At 44.4% G+C, this 19,690-nt stretch overlaps 1 protein-coding gene across 1 annotated transcript in view; it reads left to right on the top strand.

Moving 5' to 3' along the window:
* The window catches only part of LOC147710455 (ficolin-1-like), an 844,448-nt gene that overhangs the window by 413,196 nt on the left and 411,562 nt on the right, over positions 1-19,690 (top strand). The gene's annotated exons all lie outside the window — the stretch shown is intronic.

Below are 19,690 nucleotides of genomic sequence, written 5' to 3'. Positions count from 1 at the left end.
GCTTGCAGGGCAGATGTCCGTTGGCAGGAAAGCGGCTCCACAAAGCAGGACAACAGTTCCTGTGAATAGTCAGACACAGCAAAGAGGCAATCCTTCCCACTCAGCAGCCTTTAGTGTAGCAGAGTGTCATGCAGGTCCAGTTTTTTTCACACAGATGTGGGTTTGGGGCCCTATTATTATACCCTGGTGCCCATGTACTAGAAGAGACCAGAAGCTATTGGAGAGGGCATTGAGGTTTTGGGGCTCCCCTGTCTCACCTGACTTGTCTGCCCTGACAAAGCAAAGTCGTAAAGCCTATTGTGTGGTGGCCGGCTCAGGCTATTCAGATGTGAGTGTGAATCATTACTCCCTCCTCTCAGCCCAAGAAGGCCATCAGATTGTGGATGTGGCAGCCCTTCCTGTGTTTGGGAGAGTGTAGGTAGTATGCAAGTATAGGACTGCTACCCTGGGCCAGACGTGGATTGGGGCAGGCAGCAGGTACACAGAGTTTATGGAAGGACAGAGAAATGTCCACTTTTTGAAAGTGTCATTTTTGCCAGTAAGGGTAAAACCCAATACACCAACAGGGAGGATTGCTCATGATGATTCTAACCATACCAAACATGATATATCTACACCTTACTACGTATGATTTATCACTTTAAGGGATATAAAGGCATTTCTAAGGCTGGACTATGGAGGGGTCAGCCCCACTGCAATGGCAGAGGCTTGATGCTGGATGCAGGTTTGCCAATATCACCATATTTTAAGGGAGATTAACCGAACCTTAGCAGTTGTAAGGTGCCCAGAGTCCTAAGTCCAACAAAACGGTATAGTCTGAAGTTGGAAGTGGGAAAAAGTTAGTGGGAGACCAGCCTAAGGCTGATAGGTGAAACACATTTCTCAGACACAAAACATGAAAAGTATTATACTTCCCTATTAAAAGTTAGCATTTATTACATGTAATAAGGCAACCCTGTGTTATTCTTTACGAGAGGTATGCTTCACAGTAATGAAAATTGATTTTAGGAGATTTTTGACGACAAGGACATGTAAAATGTAAAAGCACATGTCCAAACTATGAATTATAATGAACCCTTACCTATGTGCTAGCTAGGGTCTAATTTATGGGTTACTTATATATAATGAAAGTGGAGTTTAAGGGTAGACACGGCTTATAAAACTGCAATTAGGCTGCAATGGAAGGCCTGGGACATGTTTAAGGAGGCTACTTAACTGACTGGCACACTAAGAGCTGCAGGTCCTTGTAGCTAGAATGTGGATTTAACATAAAAAATAAAACACAAGAGGCATTTTGCAAAACTAGAACAGTTGTTTTAATTAATCGCATCAACAAGAGAACAGTAGCAGAGTTGCGGTCTGAAGCAGTCTCAAAGTACATTGGTGTTGGCTCTTATTTTATACATTTTACAACTTGTTATGAAGCAATTTGTACATTATTTTTTAACAGGAATTGCGGGAATATTCACAGGACTGTATATTTGATCTCGTGATAAGGAATCCAGCTGGGTCTCAACCTTGCGTGGACACAATGCAGGACAGTGGGTAACATGACCAGATGTCCGTCACGGTGAGCGCCTGTTTTCTGTGTGCAGTGTAAATATGGTGTTCTGATTGGCTGAGTGTTCCTAACTATATGTGGCATTTATCTTTGTTTGTTTTGGGAATGTGCATATCCCTCTGGCTAAACAAATGTTATTGGGGCCCATCTTCTCGGACCTTTGCAGTGTTGCTACCTTCTGGCAGACTGATCTAGATTGTCCCTGTTCAATCATTTGTCTATGGGCTACGTGTCACACCACTTCTGATCTGTTATTCAGTTGCTCCAGACCTTGGTCACTGGGACTTCCTGACCATGTATTTCTGGCTCAGGGTTGATGGGTAGGTCATATTGGGTAGATTTGACTACAGCAATGTGAGTTTGCTGTTATACGTAAATATATCCTGGCATACATTGGCATCGTATTTTTCTTTATTAACATCATCCTAGTAGATGGGGGCGTGGCTGACTGCAAAGCATGGCTGCCGCAATGTGAGCAAGCTCCGCGCCCAGATCTGAAGAATCCTGGATAATCCTGGCGGTATTGGCTTCTGACTGATTCCAACTCTAGATACAAGAGAGCCTCCTTGGACCGGGCTGGCACTTACCCAGTGAAATCGCCGCTGCGTGCTGCCGGCCCCGCCTGGACAATGAGGTGGGCTTGGCCTCTGGGTGCGGGCTGCTGAACCAGAGGCCTGTCTCCGGGATCGAGAAGGAGTGCCGGAGGCCAGGATTAGAGCTACTGTGACAACCTGCGCTCCTGCTGTTGCTGTGAACCCCCCCCGGAATGAGGAAGGGGGGCGACCAGGGAGGAGTGGACGGCGCTGAGGACAGGACGGGCCTGCATTCTGCTGATGCCTGTGCAATAGGCTACCCTGTCGAGCCTCCTCTTGGAGGACCCCCTGGCAGCCTGGAGAGCGTGTGCAGCCCTGTGCCATGGTGTGTACTGCCACTGGCAGCCGTGCTGTGGATCCCGGTGCTGGTCTGGGAGGAGCGGTGCTGCGAATGTAGCCGCAGATATCTGCCAAAGAAACTATGCTACCCTGTGCTGCCGGGTGAGTGTGGAGATACCAGCATATCCTCACCACGCTTGGGGCCCACTTCCCTGTCTCCCCTCCGGTCCGGCGGCCCTGTGAACTTTGGCGGCCTGGGATGCGTGGCTGGTGCCTCTCCTTAACGTGTCTAACTGGCGTACTCTGCTGAAGGGCGGCAGCCGCACGGTAGTCATCGCCTGTGGGAGCGATGCATGTGGCCCTTTAGTTCTCCTGATCCAACTGACTAGTGATTGCTGATGGTCTCTGGTGCCCCCTCATTCCCACCATATCTTAGAGAGCACAAGGATCGGCATTGGACGCTCTTGCTAACGGAAGGTCACCGTGGGCCTGGTCTGGCTTGGGGGGCTGGACGCATGCAGGTCTGGATAAACCGGGCCACCCTAGTGAAGTGGAATGCCAGAAACCGGTCCAGGGAAGGCATGGCTTGGCAGTTCGGGCTGGGCTGTTCCTATGAGGCACAGGGTCAGACTGATTTGCATATAGCCATGTCTGAACTGGGGTGGCAGAGTGGGCTAAAGAACGGTGATGGATCAAACCCAGATCTTTTGACTGGGTGTAAGTGTTTGATTAGTTCAGATGCTCCGTCCATCACCACCCCCTTTTGTACTGCTTTGGCCGCCATAAGTGTGGCAGGGTATGCTCAGACCTGAGTCGCTTGCTCACTTTGCCACTGGATTCAAGCAAGCCGGGCTGAAGACGGCTGGAATGCCAGAAACCGGTCCTCGGAAGCTTGTTTCCGGTCCAGGGACGGCATGGCTTGGCAGTTCGGGCTGGACTGTTCCCATGAGGCACAGGGTCAGACTGATTTGCATATAGCCATGTCTGAACTGGGGTGGCAGAGTGGGCTAAAGAACGGTGATGGATCAAACCCAGATCTTTTGACTGGGTGTGAGTGTTTGATTGGTTCAGATGCTCCGTCCATCACCACCCCCTTTTGTACTACCCTAGTGAAGTGGACAACACCCTACCCGGGGCTGGAGGTCCCGCACTTGAATTGCTAAGACCCGCTGATCGTGTCCCAGACGCACGCATTGCCTGTATGGCTCCGCACCCCCCACACGATGCAGCAGGTACCGCCGGGATCTACTGTAGGGCTGAGTGTGCGGAAGGCTCTGTGCACACTTGTCCTTCCTGAGAGGGGACCTGTTGGGGCCAACTGGGTCGGGGTCGCGTGCCACCCCCCGCCTGAACCTCTCTCTTTGGCTGCCGCTCGAGAGGCGACACTGTAAGAATTGGAACTGTTGGTGAGGGCAAGATAGTAGTGGGCCTTCATACGGCCATTCACTGGCAGTCCTCCAAGGAAGTAGAGAGAACGCCTGTGGTAGCTGAGTGAATCCCTGTCAGACGTCTCCCTGAGCCAGCAGCTAACACTAAAGTACCGAGCCACAATGGACCGCCACAGGGTCAGGGGAACTGATTCTGGAGCTGCGGGTGGCCAACAGACTGATGACTCTACGCCCGCCACACAGCCACTCACTGGCGTTCCCGCTCACAGACTTGGGAACTTCTCCATATTAGCTGGACCTAATCCTGATGGAGGTACGTGACTCCCATCAGGCCATTCAGAGACAGCTTGGGACTTTGACAATGGGATTCACCGTTCTTAAAGCTGACCATGAAAAGTTGGCTGCGGTTGTCAAAGAAACCAAAGTCGCACTACTTGAGTTGGCCCCACAACACAAGGAGCTTGGCGCACAGATAGCGCAGCTCCAGAAGCAGGTTGCAGGTCTACAGGAAAGGGCGGATGATGCAGAGGGGCGTGCTCGGCACAATAACATTTGCGTCATAGGCCTGCCGGAGGGATGCGAGGGAAGGGGCTCTACTAAGTTCATGGAGCAGTGACTCGAGGATGACGTGGCCCCTGAGGGCCTCTTGGATTTATTCTGCGTGGAAAGGACAAACAGGATACCAACAGGCAGTCTGGTTGCCTGACCCCGGTCCTTGATTGTTAAAGTCCTCAATTTCAGAGACCAAGACATTCTGTTGCAAAAGGCGAGTGAGCTGTCCAATATCCACTATGAGTATCAGCGGATATCCCTGTACCCGCACTACACAGCTCTGGTCCAGTGTCAACGTTCTCATTATCAAGATGTGAAAAAAAAACCTCAGGACAGTAAATATCAAATATGGGTTACTATTCCCAACTAATTTGATGGTTTTCCATGATCACAAAACACAGTTTTTTAAATCCCTGGATAAGGTGCCAGACTGGTTTGAAATTATGTTCCCCCGGCGGATCGGGACCCTCTTCGCAGGCGTTCCCTCCCACTCCGAAGCCCCAGAGAGTCCGCAAGTCAAAACGCCTCCGGGGGAGGGGCTTGCAGCAAAATCTGGGATCCTGGCTCCGTAGCAGGCCCTGCGTGAACAGGCGGAGGCCCTTGAGACAGCCATCCGTTTCAGGGATGCCGCCCATCCAGTTCTGTCGGACTCTTCAGATGAAGAATAGAACAATTCAGACTCAGGCTCTAGCATTAACTTATTTAGCAATATTACACCTCAAACTGCTGATGGATATATGGGATAATGGTGGGCTTTGGTTCATGCTGGGGCACGATGTATAGCAACTTTATCCTTTTTTTGCTCATGTATGTCTTGCACTTAATTGATCATGATCATGTCTCTAGTCCTGGAACTGCAAACTGCAATAGTAACATAGGTGGTCTGGGCCGCGCGGAGCTCGTAACGTCCTAACTTAGTCGCATTGTTTTCCGTTTGCACCGTAGTGCATATGGTTTGGAATAGCAATGTTTGGATAGCTTGCCCGAGTATTGGCAAATGGAGTTTAGATCTTTTTAGGTTCTGGCCCACCACTTACACTCTCTGGAGAATTGCTGCTACCCTGCTATTGTGCTAGCGCTACATATTGGTATACCTTAGATATTGATGTAGGATAGCTACAACGTGATTACTTGGAATGTACGGGGATTTGGGTCAGTCCACAAACGACACAGAGTAAACGCACAGTTGAATCGGTGACTCGCACATATAGTATTTCTGCAAGAATCCCACCTGACCGCAGCCGAAGCGGCCAAACTCCGCAAAAATGGAGAGGTCAGGTTTTTTCCCCGTCATATTCTGCATTTGCTAGGGGCGCGTCCATATGGGTCCAGAGTGGGGTCCCTTTTATAGCTCTGGAACAACAGGTTGATCCATTGGGCTGATATATCCTAGTGAGGGGCACACTAGATGGTACACAAATTTCTATTTGTAGTGTATACTCGCCCAGTTACGAGCAGGAATAATACCTATTCAGCCTCATCCCTGTGCTAGCGCTTTGGGCTGCATGTTCATGGATACTGGGTGGGGGGACTATAATGCTGTCCTGGACCCCTCCATTGATAGGCCACACCCCTTGGAGGCGCCAGTACTGTACGCCAGGCGGAGGCGTGGTGCAGATGGGCGGAGGGATGGGGTCTGGGGATGTTTGGTGCTTAAAAAACCCCACCAGCAGAGAATATTCATTCTTCTCACATCCACACCAACTCCACACCTGCATAGACAGTTTGTTTTGTAGTAAACACATTATGACTCAGGTGACGCATGCAACATACTTGGGCAAGATGCTTTCTGACCATAACCCACTGGAGATCTCACTCAACTGGGGCAGAATCCCCACCCCAGTTTCTACCTGGAAACTGTTGCCCCTTATGCTTGAGGACTGTCTTTTCGGAGGCACTGGCAACTGGCATAGATTATTATTTTGCTGAAAACACGGGGACTGCATCCACACCTCAACTGGAGTTGGATGCTTTCAAGACAGTGATCAGTGGCATAGCTATCAGCACTACAGCAGGGGCGCATCATGAAATACATAATAACCTTAAAGAGGTCGAAAACTCCCTGGATAGTCTTGAACAAGACGCAGCGAATGACCACACAAAAGGACCACTTTTACAAGACGCCTGAATAAAACATGCGGAGCTGCTAGAAACACTTCGACACATAGACTACACCGCTTAAACGCATGCTAAACATGTTGATGCTGATATGGCTGATCCGCTATTAGCACGTATTCTCAGAGAGGACCCCCCACATCCCCCGATCCATGAGATAACCACTAGCGCTGGGAATACAGTGAATATTGCCAAGACTTGTACCGGGCGCCCCCCCAAATGGTGGAAGAGGCCCTCGATGCCTATTTAACAGGCGCACAGTTCCCACAACTTGAAAAAACAGCGCAGGACGCTCTCTCTGGCACTATCACAAGGTCCAAAATCAAGCCAGCCATCAGGAGCCTCCCACAAAACAAGGCCCCAGGTCTGGACGGCCTCCCGTTCGAATTCTTTGCCACGTTCTTGGATACTCTGGTGCCACAACTAGAGAAACTGTATAATGCCGAGTTGTTCTTGGGGTCATTGCCCTCCTCCACGAGACAGGCACTGGTAGTGTCTCTCTCCAAACCAGGACGCCAGGCAATGGATCTGTTAGGGTACACACCACTATCCCTACTCACTACAGACTACAAGATATTCGGTAAAGTACTGGCTGGCCGCCTACTTCCATACTTACATAACCTAATCCACCCAGATCAATGTGGGTTTGTACCAGCACAGTGCACCTCACTTAACATCAGGAGGTTGTACCATGTTATTACTGCGACCCCCAAGGAGAGAACGCACGCAGGTTGATTCACCTTGGATCTGAGACAGGCATTCGATTTGCTCATATGGGACCACATATTCCGAGCACTTGAACGAATGGGCATCCCGCCGGGTTATTTAAAGTGGATCAGGCTCCTGTACATTGAGCCCACGGCAAAGGCCAATATAGGGCAACTTATCTCGGAGGAGTACCCGGTTTGAAAAGGCACACAGCAGGGTTGCCCACTGTCTCCTCTGTTGTTTGTGCTGGAATTGGAGCCTTAGCCCTTACGGTACGGTTATCAGCGGCACAACAGAGCATACGTATCGGACAAACAACACTCATTATCTCCGCATACACGGACAACATAATTCTGTATGCTGAAGACCTCACCTCTCTATCACTCGCCACAGGCATTTTTGATGCTTTTGCTGGGCTTTCGGGCATTAGAATTATTGTCAGTAAGTATTGTGACTTTTTTTTCTGCAATGGGATCGCCCAGAGACGGTTCAGTTTGGCCCTCATTCTTTACAAGTCGCGGCACATACTTTTAAATATCTGGGTATGCAAATTTATCGCTCAACACCAAACCTCATTGAGGGTAACCTAGATAAGGCTATATGCTTGCTACACTCGCAGGTCACCTTCTGGTCCTCCCTACCGCTATCAGAGATGGGCCGAGTGGCGATTTCAAAAATGGTAGTCCTCCCCCTGCTACTGTATTTTTTAACCAATTTGCCAGTTGTGATCCCGACCCCACTGCTTAGCTCTGAACAACACTCTTTTCACTTTGATTTGGTGAAGTTACCGCCGCAGAGTAGGACTGACTAAGCTGCAACTGGACACTGATAAAGGGGACTAGGTGCCCCAGATTTCCGGGCCTTTTGCTACGCAAGCTAGTTACAGTGGCTCTCATACTGGCTGGCAGTAATTTACATGAAATAAATTATTCACCTGCCGATGTGGATCGCAGACGGGTTCATACTCTGATCCTACCAGAGGCTAAGATTTCAACCGATGCCCCGCTGCTCTTACGCACAGCTCTTATTTATTATAAAAAAATCCACACATTACACACGTGGCTGCCTTCCTTACTCTGACACCATACCACTACTTGGGATCCTGACCCCAAATGGCCTCCTCACTAAACTGAGACTGCTCCCCTGGGCGGAAGGCAGTGTAGCTACAGTGGGAGATCTATTTGCCAACGTCACACTTATGGATCACGACAATTTTGTCTGGAACAAAGGAGTCACGGATGCATTAGATTTACTACATGCCACACTTCTGCAATATGTAAAGAAACATTGGTCCCCCCCCCACAGGGATAAACTTCCCCGCCATGAAATGGTCTTCATGACCTACCTAATAGGGAATGGCCGACACCTCACCAACTGGCTTTACAGAGGCATTACTACCCACACAAGAATTCCGCTGAATGTTTTACGCAACAAATGGACCGAAGACTTGGGTACAGACCTGACGGATGGGGAATGGAGCAGGGCCTGGGCATACCCTTGGAGAATCCCACAGAACACCAAATTCAACTTCATTCAATACATGTTTTTGCAGAGGGCATATCTCACCCCGCACCGACTGCAGCGTATCTTCCCAGCCACACAGCACTGCTGTCCTAGATGTAAATTAGAAGATGCTAACCTGCTATATATGTTATGGAAATGCCCATTGCTTATGTCTCACTGGTTAGAATTGTTATCCCTGATAGCAACTGCGGTTGGTGTCCCCATTCCGGGCACTCCTGCAGTATGCCTTTTGGGATTGATGCGCCTCCCTAAGGCGCAATAAGAACAACTTCGCTTTATAGACTTGGCTCTACTCCTGACTAAGCGATCCATTACGGTGAGGTGGAAGTCGGCTGCTCCCCCAGGAAGCCCAGGGTTTGTGAAAAAAATGTATCTCTTAAGACTTGGACAGTATCCTGTAGGCGTTCAAGGTTTGGCTCCGCCAACAGTGCCGGTGGCTCGGACTTAGCAACTGTCTTATTATATAATACCTGTCCTCACTCTCCACAATTGTCGACTTACACTGACTGTGGTCCCTGCATCGTAGGGTGCATGTATACACTTTGAAACTTGGAAGTAGCTAGTGCAACGCATTTTATTATGAGCTGTTAGTGGGTGGTGCCAAACAAATTTGGGAGAGGGAGTGAGGGGATAGTTGTGTGCCTATACTACACACATTATTCTGAAAACTGCCAATAATTCATTACATGTCACCTAAATAACATTTCAACTAAAACATCTATCATCACTTAAAAAACTATAACTTAAAATGTGATATTTAAAAGTGTATGCACATAAACCTGAAAGTATGTAGGGTTTGATTATTCAGCCAAAGACTGTAAAAAATTGAAAATTTAAGTAACCAGGCATTTTCCAAAAACAAACACAATAGGCAAATGGATATCCTTGTATGTTTAAATTTGGTATAACCAGTCAACTTGTAACATGTTAACAAATGTAGGTAGCAAGTGTAATACTAAATATAAAAATGATGAAAGACAACAAAAGATAAGCCATACTTAAAATCTGAAATATTTGTCCATTTAACTGTGTCTTTTCGTAGAACATGAAATAAAAATGTTTGCATGGAAAGAGTAAAAAGTATGCAGCTTATCATATTGGAAAATGCTACTTTAAAACATCGATTTTGAATCAAAGTTTTTAAAATATAAAATAAGTGTACACAATTCACACCTGACAATAAATCCATCTTATTAATGTACATTACTGAAGAATGAAAAAACAGAGGACTGTAATTCTTGTACAGAATGTTTATATGGTATGAATACTTTCCATGTAAGCTTTAAAGCTAAAAGTATGTTGATTTAAAAGTTCTTAATTTTCTTATTGCAGATGACAATCAAAATTCTCCAAAAACATGAAGGGCCCGATGTAGGTGTCCATTTACCGACCGGTAACGGCCGATTTCGGCCGTTACCGACCGGTAAATGGTCATTTGAGATGTAGGGGCCCTTTTTTACAGATTCGGTAAATTTACCGAATAGGTAAATTTACCGAATCGGTAAAATACCGAATCGGTATTCCTACCGATTCGATAACTTGGAGATGTAGGTGGGACTCTTCTGAGTCCCACAGGCCTCACAGATTCGGTATTTTACCACCCAATCCAATTGGGTGGTAAAATACCGAATACAGGTGTGCATGCACATGTGTGCATGCACACCTGTGCCATGTGACAGACAGACATGCCCTTAGGGCATGTCTGTGTGGCACATGTCACACGTGCCTGAAATCGGGGTGCTCGAGGGTGTCAAAGTGACACCCCCTGCACCCTTGCAAAATTCGGTATTTACCGAATCGGTAAATACCGATTTGGTAATGCCCATTGATTCCTATGGGTTTCAATGCCCATAGGAATCAATGGGCATTACCGATTCAGTATTTACAGAATCTGTAAATACCGAATCAGTCCGATTCGGTATTTACCGAATCTGAAATACCTACATAACCCCCCCTCCATTTTACCACTTCTTAAATACCGAATCGGTATGATTCGGTATTTATGAAGTGGTAAAATGAATTTACCTACATCGGGCCCGAAGAGTTAAATAGATATGAAGCAGAACTTGTACTGATGAGAGGGTACTTCCTAGACTCCAATGATGATGAAGTAGATGAAGTTCAAACATTGAAAAAAGTGAAAATGGGCGCACGGAAATAACTCTTTTGAAAGATTGTCTTGTTCATTACATTGAAAAATTAAATTGTATGTTTATGTCAAATGGTGTTTAGTATTACATGTAACTTTACTAAAAGAATAGTTGTGAAAACTATTTATTAACTAAAATATAATATGTATAACTGTTTACTGTGGACGAATTAAACATAAAAGCTAAATAAATGGAGGTATTTTTACTAATGAGATAAAAATACAATGAAGATATTCTTTGTCATGCCTATTTTGATTATACTTCATTTCAACATAGAATATTATTCAAAAATTCACACAAAGAAATTGTATTCATAAACAATAAGAATCGTATTGTACATAATTTTTGGTTTGATGAACATAGAAATCAAAATGACTACCATATAGTGCAATTTTAACATTCGGATTCTACATCAACTACAATTTCATGTTATTACTAATTGAAAATGCTATTAATATAGAATGCGCTTAATTGCTGTGTAGATTTTTTCGAAAAGGCTGGAAAATAAACCTAATGTCTGTCAAAATTAAAAAGGACAAAAAATGTAGTGGACTTTAGGGAAAGAATCAGTTCAGTTTAAGAAAAAAAACAGGAATTTATCTTCAGGAAATGAACATCTTTTGCATAACATATACCCAAAGTCTTACCATATCAGTTACTGCTGGGTGTACTACTCTCTATACGTTAAACCTGCCTCCCAGTTATGATGTGCCTGTGCTCCTCCTTTCAATATGATGAAATTAGTTCATTGTAATTTGGCATACTTAATCTTACTTCTCAGCCCCTACTCTTGTGCACAAAGTGTACCCAAGGCCTCCAAGTTAAATGTCACTGTTGGACTGTAGCACCGAGTGTCCCATCCAATAACCTGATGGTGTACAACAAAGCTTTGGGACTAGCTGTAGAAAAGTGCAATAGAAAATATTGTGGCTGGGGAGCCTTAACTTGTAATGTTATATTTATACCCCAAAGATGATCCTTGAATTCACAGTAATACTTCTTTTTTTCGGTCCTAGTAAGTAGAGTGGCTAAAAGAAATCAGGCTTAAATAGAGGAACATGTAATTAACACAATTTGTAAGAAATCCAACATCAATCTATATAAAGTAAGGGTAATATTACCTTAATGTAGAGACAAAAAATAACAGAATAGCATACTTATAATAAGAGTTATCGATTTTTAAAGCAATAGTAAATCAGTGCTGGAAAATACATGGACAAAATAACATTGAAGTCAATTGCAAAATCCTCTAGTGACAATAGGTCACTTGCAGGTCGAGTCTGCAGCGGCTTCTCGAGCAAAGTGGAACATAGTCACCCCACTGCTGTTTTTGCAGCGCAAAAAACAAAAAAGAAAATAGTAATAACTCAATGTTATTATCAGTTATTTTTCAGTGTGAACTCAGAGCCAGGTTAGGGTGTGGCGGGGCTGGGCTATCTGAGCCAGTGGGAGGAGAAAATATGTCTTACATTAGTGCACATGTCAGTTTGGCCTGCCAGCCAGGTGAAGAACTGTCTTACGCTTTCAGGCACTGCCTGAGCAGACAAACAGGAAGCTCAGACTAATCTCGATACTGCTGTGTTGCTGGTGACAGTAGAGTTGGGATTGGCCTAGGGGAGTGTGGAAGCCTGTGTGTTTCTGTTCCATGAAGCCAAGAAGAAAAGAAGAGAAGAGGATGGAGGAGAGGCAATAGCCGTACACAGGTAAGTATTTTTTTCATCCCACAAAACCCCAGTTCTGCAGCAGCCGCCACTGGGTCTAATTCCTTGGAACAAAGTAAAATTTAAAGAGATGCGGGCCCCAGGACTGGGACCAGGCCATAACAGTCAGATACTTTTTACATAGCCCGAGGTGCATAGTTGTCCTGACGCTTTCTGGATGCAGAACAGGACACACTGTGTTACCCCGGATTTTACCATTTACGCAGAGCAGCAAGAAGGAAAATGCGAAAGTACAACAGGCACACACAGCTGATGTTGGATGTTGGTTGCACACCGTTCTCTGTAGATACAGCGTAAGCTTTGTGCGTTGATTTCCAGATTGGTGACTAACATATGTCGGCTGCAGTAAACCCAATGAAAAGCCTCAGGAACCTCATTGGGTCAGTAACATAGTGGTGTGAAACTTTGGGGCAGGTGAGACTACATATCCCACAATGCACTGGACCACCTTGATTTAGTCAATCCCTTAGAAGGCCCAATAGCAAAGAATTATTTGGAGTCAGTGATTGTTTTTAAATGCAGGTTGTAGGGGATTAGTTTTTCTAATCCAGGGTAGACTGAGGGTGTGTCTGGCTTCACCAGGGGCACCCATTTTGAGGGGTGTTACGTTCAAGCCAATGACGGGGGTCTTTCAATAAGTTCAAAGTTTGTTGCCATTTGCTTTTGACTGGTGTGCAAAGTTCTGTTATTGGCAACACGGGTCTCCTATTGGACCCTTTTAAAAGAAATGTGTACAGATCCAAGATTCTGGTGTCATGGGGGTCCCTGAAATCCTAAATTTAGGGAATGTAGGGATGTGGGAGCTAGGAGCCAATGCGTTGCTAGCCTCTGCAGCTAGTCTTCCCTTGAAGTGACATCATCTTGTGGTGGAGGCCGCCTTATCTACCCAGAAAACACTATTTCTGCCCACCTAAAGATAAAAGAATTTAATTTTAGGGGGACAGAACATGTTTCCCAAATTAGAGGTATGGCCAGCTTTCCTCTGTGTGAGTGACTCCTGCATAGCTAATATCCAAGCTTTCCCCATTGCAAGTGCGCCTGGGGCATAGGTAGTGTTCTTTCCTCCCAGCTCCATATCAGAGGAGGGGCAGCCTTTGAAGCTCACTGCTCTGATGTGCCAATTCACTAGGCTGCTGGGGATGGGGGAGGTGTCACCTCCTGTCTTGGCTACATCAGGCAGGGTAAGCCAAGCACAGTAGAGATATGAGTAAACTCTAAGGTGCCAAATGGGTGCTTGCCACATCACCCAGGGCACAAGAATTGTGTCCGCGGTGAGAAGGCACTTTGTTTGCTACCAAACATTACTTATTCTAGTGGCACCAATAATGAAACAGCCAATCTCGATAGTGTCCGGTTGGCAGCCCATGTTATGCTATTGACCGCTAACATATATACTAATTTACAATGGGGAATGCTACTATAGGGACATATAGGCTTGCCCTTATTTATTCACACCTTTAATACAATGAACCCTGATGCCTGGGCTGAGGGGCCCTACATTAAGGAGTGTCTGTGATAAAGTAAAGGCTGTGTAGGTGTCTGTGCCACACATTGTGAGGGCACAGAAGAATTTGTGTACTTTGTACTGCTTTTACAATAACAGGCCTGCTGTCTTTAGTTTACATAGGTCACCCAGGGTGGCATAAAATGTGCTGAAGCCCTGGTGACTCCTCTACTACCAATGCCCTGGGTACTCTGGGTACCATATGCTTAAAAGTCATAGGGTGGTAAAATGTTTGCCAATTTTGGATTACCAAGTAGAAGATAGCAGTTGTAGGAGAGAGGACATGCACTGGTGTATAGGCACCAGACTCATGTTCACTTGTCATATCCATCAGCCTTTAGAGCAATGAGGTTGGGGTGACTATACAGAAAGCGGCACTTACACTAGCATTATAGCCTACGTGTGGCAGTTTAAATATTACAATTCAAACTATCAAAGTAACCCCTTATAAATGGTCAGAACTTTCTTTCTAAATATTAACACATCACGCCTATGAAGGCCATTCTACCCATAAAGCAGAATACAATGTTTTTTAAAGTAGGACATTTCAAAGTGTATTGGTAGATTTTCATAAAAAATGCACACAACATAAATGCAGCAAGAGAAGTTGTTGTGCTGTGATACAAGAATGGAAAAGAACAGAACAGTGCCACCTTACAAACATATGGCGCGTTTCAGCTCTCTACCTACGCTGGTGAACTTGCACCAACTCATGCAGACTTGCACCAGGATGCAAAGGTGAATATAATATGGGCAGTTAATGTTTTTCTATCGGAAGACATACTCCCAGCAGAAAAACAATACTTAGAGGCATATTCCTTGTAATATGTGTGCTACAGAATAAAGCACATATTCAAAAAGGAAGTAACAAAGCAACATTAAGCTTTTTCTCACTATTACTGCTCTACCTGGCAGGTGCATGATTGTCACATTAAAAGAAGTTTACTACCTTCAATAATATAGGAATGCATTAAAATTCAAGGGTGGGTGTTGGGAATGCTCATGGTCCACCCATTGTAAGGTCAACCCTTCACAGTGTCCCCAATGTGATTTTTTGTGTGTTATTATACAGAGTCACGCAAGGTGAGGCAAACTGGTCCTCAAGTGGCTTTCCAATCCTAAATTGGATTTTGAAGTCTGAGCCTAAACTTCTAAGTGCTGTCCGTGAGATCATGAGACATTTGGTTGAATTCTGCTGCAATCTCTAAAAAGTGTGTACAGAAAATGGCTTTGAACTTCCTGCCATAGGAGAACTAAGACCATACCATCTGAGCAAATCTCAAAATATTGCGTCTTCACTGGGCTGAAGAAAAAGGTTTCTTGTGCAAGGAGCTTCTCTGCAGCAGCAAATCTGTTTCAGCTGGTCCTCTATGAGAAGTTATGCACGCCCCATGTTTCCAGACTCATCATCAGATAGAACCTTTAGCCTTGTCAGATGGATGATTGTGACCTCTGAGAAAAAAAAATTAGGGATTGGTTATGAGTTTGGCAGATTTGTGGACCACCAAACCCTCAGTGGTAGGGCAGTAAGCGCCACACCAGTTGTCCGACTGCTGCATTACAAGTATAGCATTCAGATCACCATAGGATGCCACAACCACCAGGGCTCTGCGATCCCTGGGGGTTGATCAGTAGTCTGAGGGCCGCAATAAGCTGAAAGTACCACTGCAGCACCGCCAAGCATGTTACTAGTTTCCTAACATCCAACCTTTTAATGGAGGTGAGTCCCCCATAAAAAGGGCCTTACTGGGCACCCTGTTCAACAGGGCCATAAGCAGCATCCAGGGGGGCACATGGTGTGCCCCCATGTGTGCATGCACCCCCTTTACTGCAAACCATGGACTTTACAGTATATGCCGTGAATGAATGGGCTTTAGCATTGACATTGCTAGGCCTTTTTTATAGGCACCACCGTGGCAATGCCAAAGGACCACCTGCCAGACTACACAATAACTCTTAATCTTGCGGGTGGACGGCTGTAAGGTATGGCAGTGTGGGAGGGGGCGGTGGTGTGGTGTCGTGCTCTCACACCATCAAACTCATAATCAGGCACTAAGTACAAACTTATAAATCTTGAACCGCCTAACAAAATTACTTTCTTGCACGCAAAATTCGAACAGCTCCCACCTAGGCCGTTTCCCCCCAAAACCAAGAGCTTCAGCAGGACCTCATACTAAAAACAATCAGGCTTCCAGAAAACTTCATCAGGTATGGTCTGCAACCTTAGCACAGTCAAGGATCTCCACTTTCATTTCTAAGTCGTAAGGTAAAACATTCAACCTGACTTAACCTATTGATATATCTGACTGCATTTTATCTCAGTAAACCTCAAATTACACCTAGGTCCAGGTCCCCCAAGAACAGTGAATTATTCTTGACACACTTTCTTTTGGAAATATAATATCTCAGGTTCCCCTTATTGGTATTTCATTATTTTGAAGTAAATCTGTTTATTCAATTTTAAATTATTATTTCAAATTGGAGTTAGATTATTAGTGTGTTGTGTTTTAAACTTTTAAGTTGTTGGGATATTTGAAATGCTTTGCACATTTTTTGTAATTTAACAGTGTTTGCTCTGTGCTATATCTAGCAGGGGCTTAGTTTAGGTTTAAATTAATGAAATATAAGCTTGGACCAAAAAGGTTTGTGACTTTATTACTTTGCTAACCTAATAACCCCCCAAAGTATTAATTAATTTTCTTACAGGTACCCTATGGAGTTCTTTTCTATACTGCATTCCCTCAACCTGCTACGCAACTGCTGGATTCTCAGAGATGCACACAATCTCAGAGTTTATAAAAGTTTCAAATGGACTGTTATAAATAATGCCTAAACACACACCAGTGCATAGCAACTTTAAACTCTTCTGTGAAACAACAAAGAAGATAGAAGCTTCAATACTTAAGTAAGAACACATTACAAGCTCCTCAGAGTTCAGGGCTTAAACCTGGAATGAAGAATTAGTATCCAGTCTAAAAACATTATATTACATCCATTTAGTGTCTGTGTCTTTCAGTGCAGAACAAAATTATAAATAAAATGTGGCATGATGTCAGAATAAAACTAGCGTAAGATCCCTAAACTTTTAGGGCGCAATTTATAGTTTGATAGGCAGTAGTCTGTCAGTCAGGGTGGTGGAAGAAATTTCTTACACCACTATGATGTACTACAGCACAACAGCACAACAGATTTAGAGTTACCCTCAAGCCCAGCAATGATCTCTGTGCCTTCAGAGGGAAGCTGTAACAATGTGTCCCCTGAAGGTACAAAAAGCTTTGCGAACAGCAGACATAATTTTTGACAGACAGCTACCAAACTCGGGTCTCCTGGGTCTCCTCTTTGTGCTTGACCCTGTTCTAAAAAATGACTCTGTTGGGTTTGAATAAGAACAGTCTGTTGCGTGTTTTGTTCTGATTCTACGTTTGTGGATGATTGTAGATTGCTGGTGGTAGGTTGTTCAGTTCCTTTTGTTGTTGATCTTTGATGTCTCCCTCTCTGTGTGGAGTCACTAGAGGGTCAAGCACAAAGAGGAGACCCAGGAGAGGACAAAATTCAAGAACTAGAAAAAGAAAAAGAGAAGGAGAAAGAAGCACCAGTTACGAGGAGTGCAACAGGCTCCAACAAGGAGAAGAAGAAAACCCCAAAGACCAACTAGTGATCAATATTAGTAACTATCCTCTAAACCAACATGAAAAACAATTACTACAGAAAGGCACATCGTTTGTACCGACACACACAACTGATGATCTAGAACTGGAGGTCAGTTTTTTCAAACTAATGCGTAAATTACGCTTACGACACTTCTTCGACAACATCTTACCCAAACCAATAACACAAGAACCAGATCAATTACAAGGATTACGACCTACCAGTTCCTTCCAAGCACCCACCAGTCACAAAACCATTGACATCTTTGAGAAAATGGTGAAACAAGACTTAACCAAAATCAAACATCAACGACATACAAACAAAAATATCACTCAGAAGGATTTGGACACCCTTAAAAGATTATCCAATAATGAAAAAATCATCTGCATCAAAGCAGATAAAGGCGGTGCAATTGTTACAATGGATCGTGACAAATATGAACAAAAAGTTTTGGAACATGTGAATGACACCAACTTGAACAAAATCCAACTATGGAATTTTCTCAAACTTTGAAAAGAATTGTAGAAAAAGCACATGAAATGGGTGTGATTAACGACAAAACAAGGAAATTCCTATTGAAAGATAATCCAAAAAGTCCCACTCTAAACATGGTGCCAAAAATTCACAAGAATTTACTGGATCCTCCCTTAAGACCAATAGTATCCACCAAGAACAGTATGCACGAGCCCATAGGACAACTATTAGACAAGTATTTACAACCTGTAGTCAAAAGCATGGCAACATACATAAAGGACACCACAGAATTGGAAACCATCAAAATGGAACCAGAGGAATCAATAACACTTTGCACAGCAGACGTAAGATCATTATATACAAGCATACCCCATTCCATGGGTATAGAAGCGATTGAAAATGCTCTCATGAGTACAGACTTAGATGTGAACTTTCAGACATTTCTAATGGAGTTAATGCTCTTCTCTTTATACCAAAGCTATTTTAAACATAATGACAACTGGTACTTACAATTGGTTGGTACAGCCATGGGCAATTCGGCAGCGCCGGTCTATGCAAATCTTTTCATGAAGTTTTATGAAGAAAAACACATACTGCCCAAAACGCAATGGCGGAAGAACTTGAAAACATTCATCCGATACATAGACGACATCTTCATAATCTGGTCAAGTACTAAAGAAGAACTACAGGAAGCTCTGACAGAATTCAATCAAGTGGACGAAAGAATTCAGTTAACCTGGGAAATGTCTAACACCACTATCACATTTTTAGATGTAAGAGTAAACCGCACTCACAAAGGACTTGAAACTGATCTTTATACCAAAAGCACAGATCGCAACAACATGCTCCATTACAACAGTTTTCACGAACACAACCTTAAGAGGTTTCTACCCTTTTCTCAGATGGCCAGAATAAAAAGGATCACGTCTGAACCTAATGTGCTGCAAAAAAGATTAACTGAGATGGAAGACAAATTCAAACAAAGAGGATACCCACAACACATCATGGAAGAATCCAAACACAAACTTGAACTAAGAGACAGAAGGTCTCTTTTACAACCAAGCCAATTAAGAGAGCAAACTAGGATAGTTGCCATATCCAAATTTTCAACATCAAGTCACAAATTCAAAAAGACCATACTCAAACATTGGCAAATGCTTACCTTGGAACCAGATTTCAACAATTGTTTCAAAGAGCCACCTCTATTTGCTTTCACAAGGACAAGAAACATAGGGGAAATAATCCAACCACGGTCATCTACTGTAGAAACCTACCATGGAACCAAACCATGCCACAACTGTGGACACTGTAACAACATTATCAGAGGCAACAAAATAAACCACCCCATGAAAGGTCAAGAAATCAAGTTAAGAGTTAACGCAACTTGTGACTCGTCCAATGTCATATATGCTCTCAAGTGCCCATGTGGCAAATTATACATTGGAAAGACGGAACGCCGGATCAAAGTAAGAA

Source organism: Lissotriton vulgaris, chromosome 5 (assembly GCF_964263255.1).
Source record: "Lissotriton vulgaris chromosome 5, aLisVul1.2, whole genome shotgun sequence".
Classification (NCBI taxonomy): Eukaryota; Metazoa; Chordata; class Amphibia; order Caudata; family Salamandridae; genus Lissotriton; species Lissotriton vulgaris.
The sequence above is the reverse complement of the archived record's forward strand: the minus strand, read 5'-3'. Positions and strand labels throughout refer to the sequence as shown.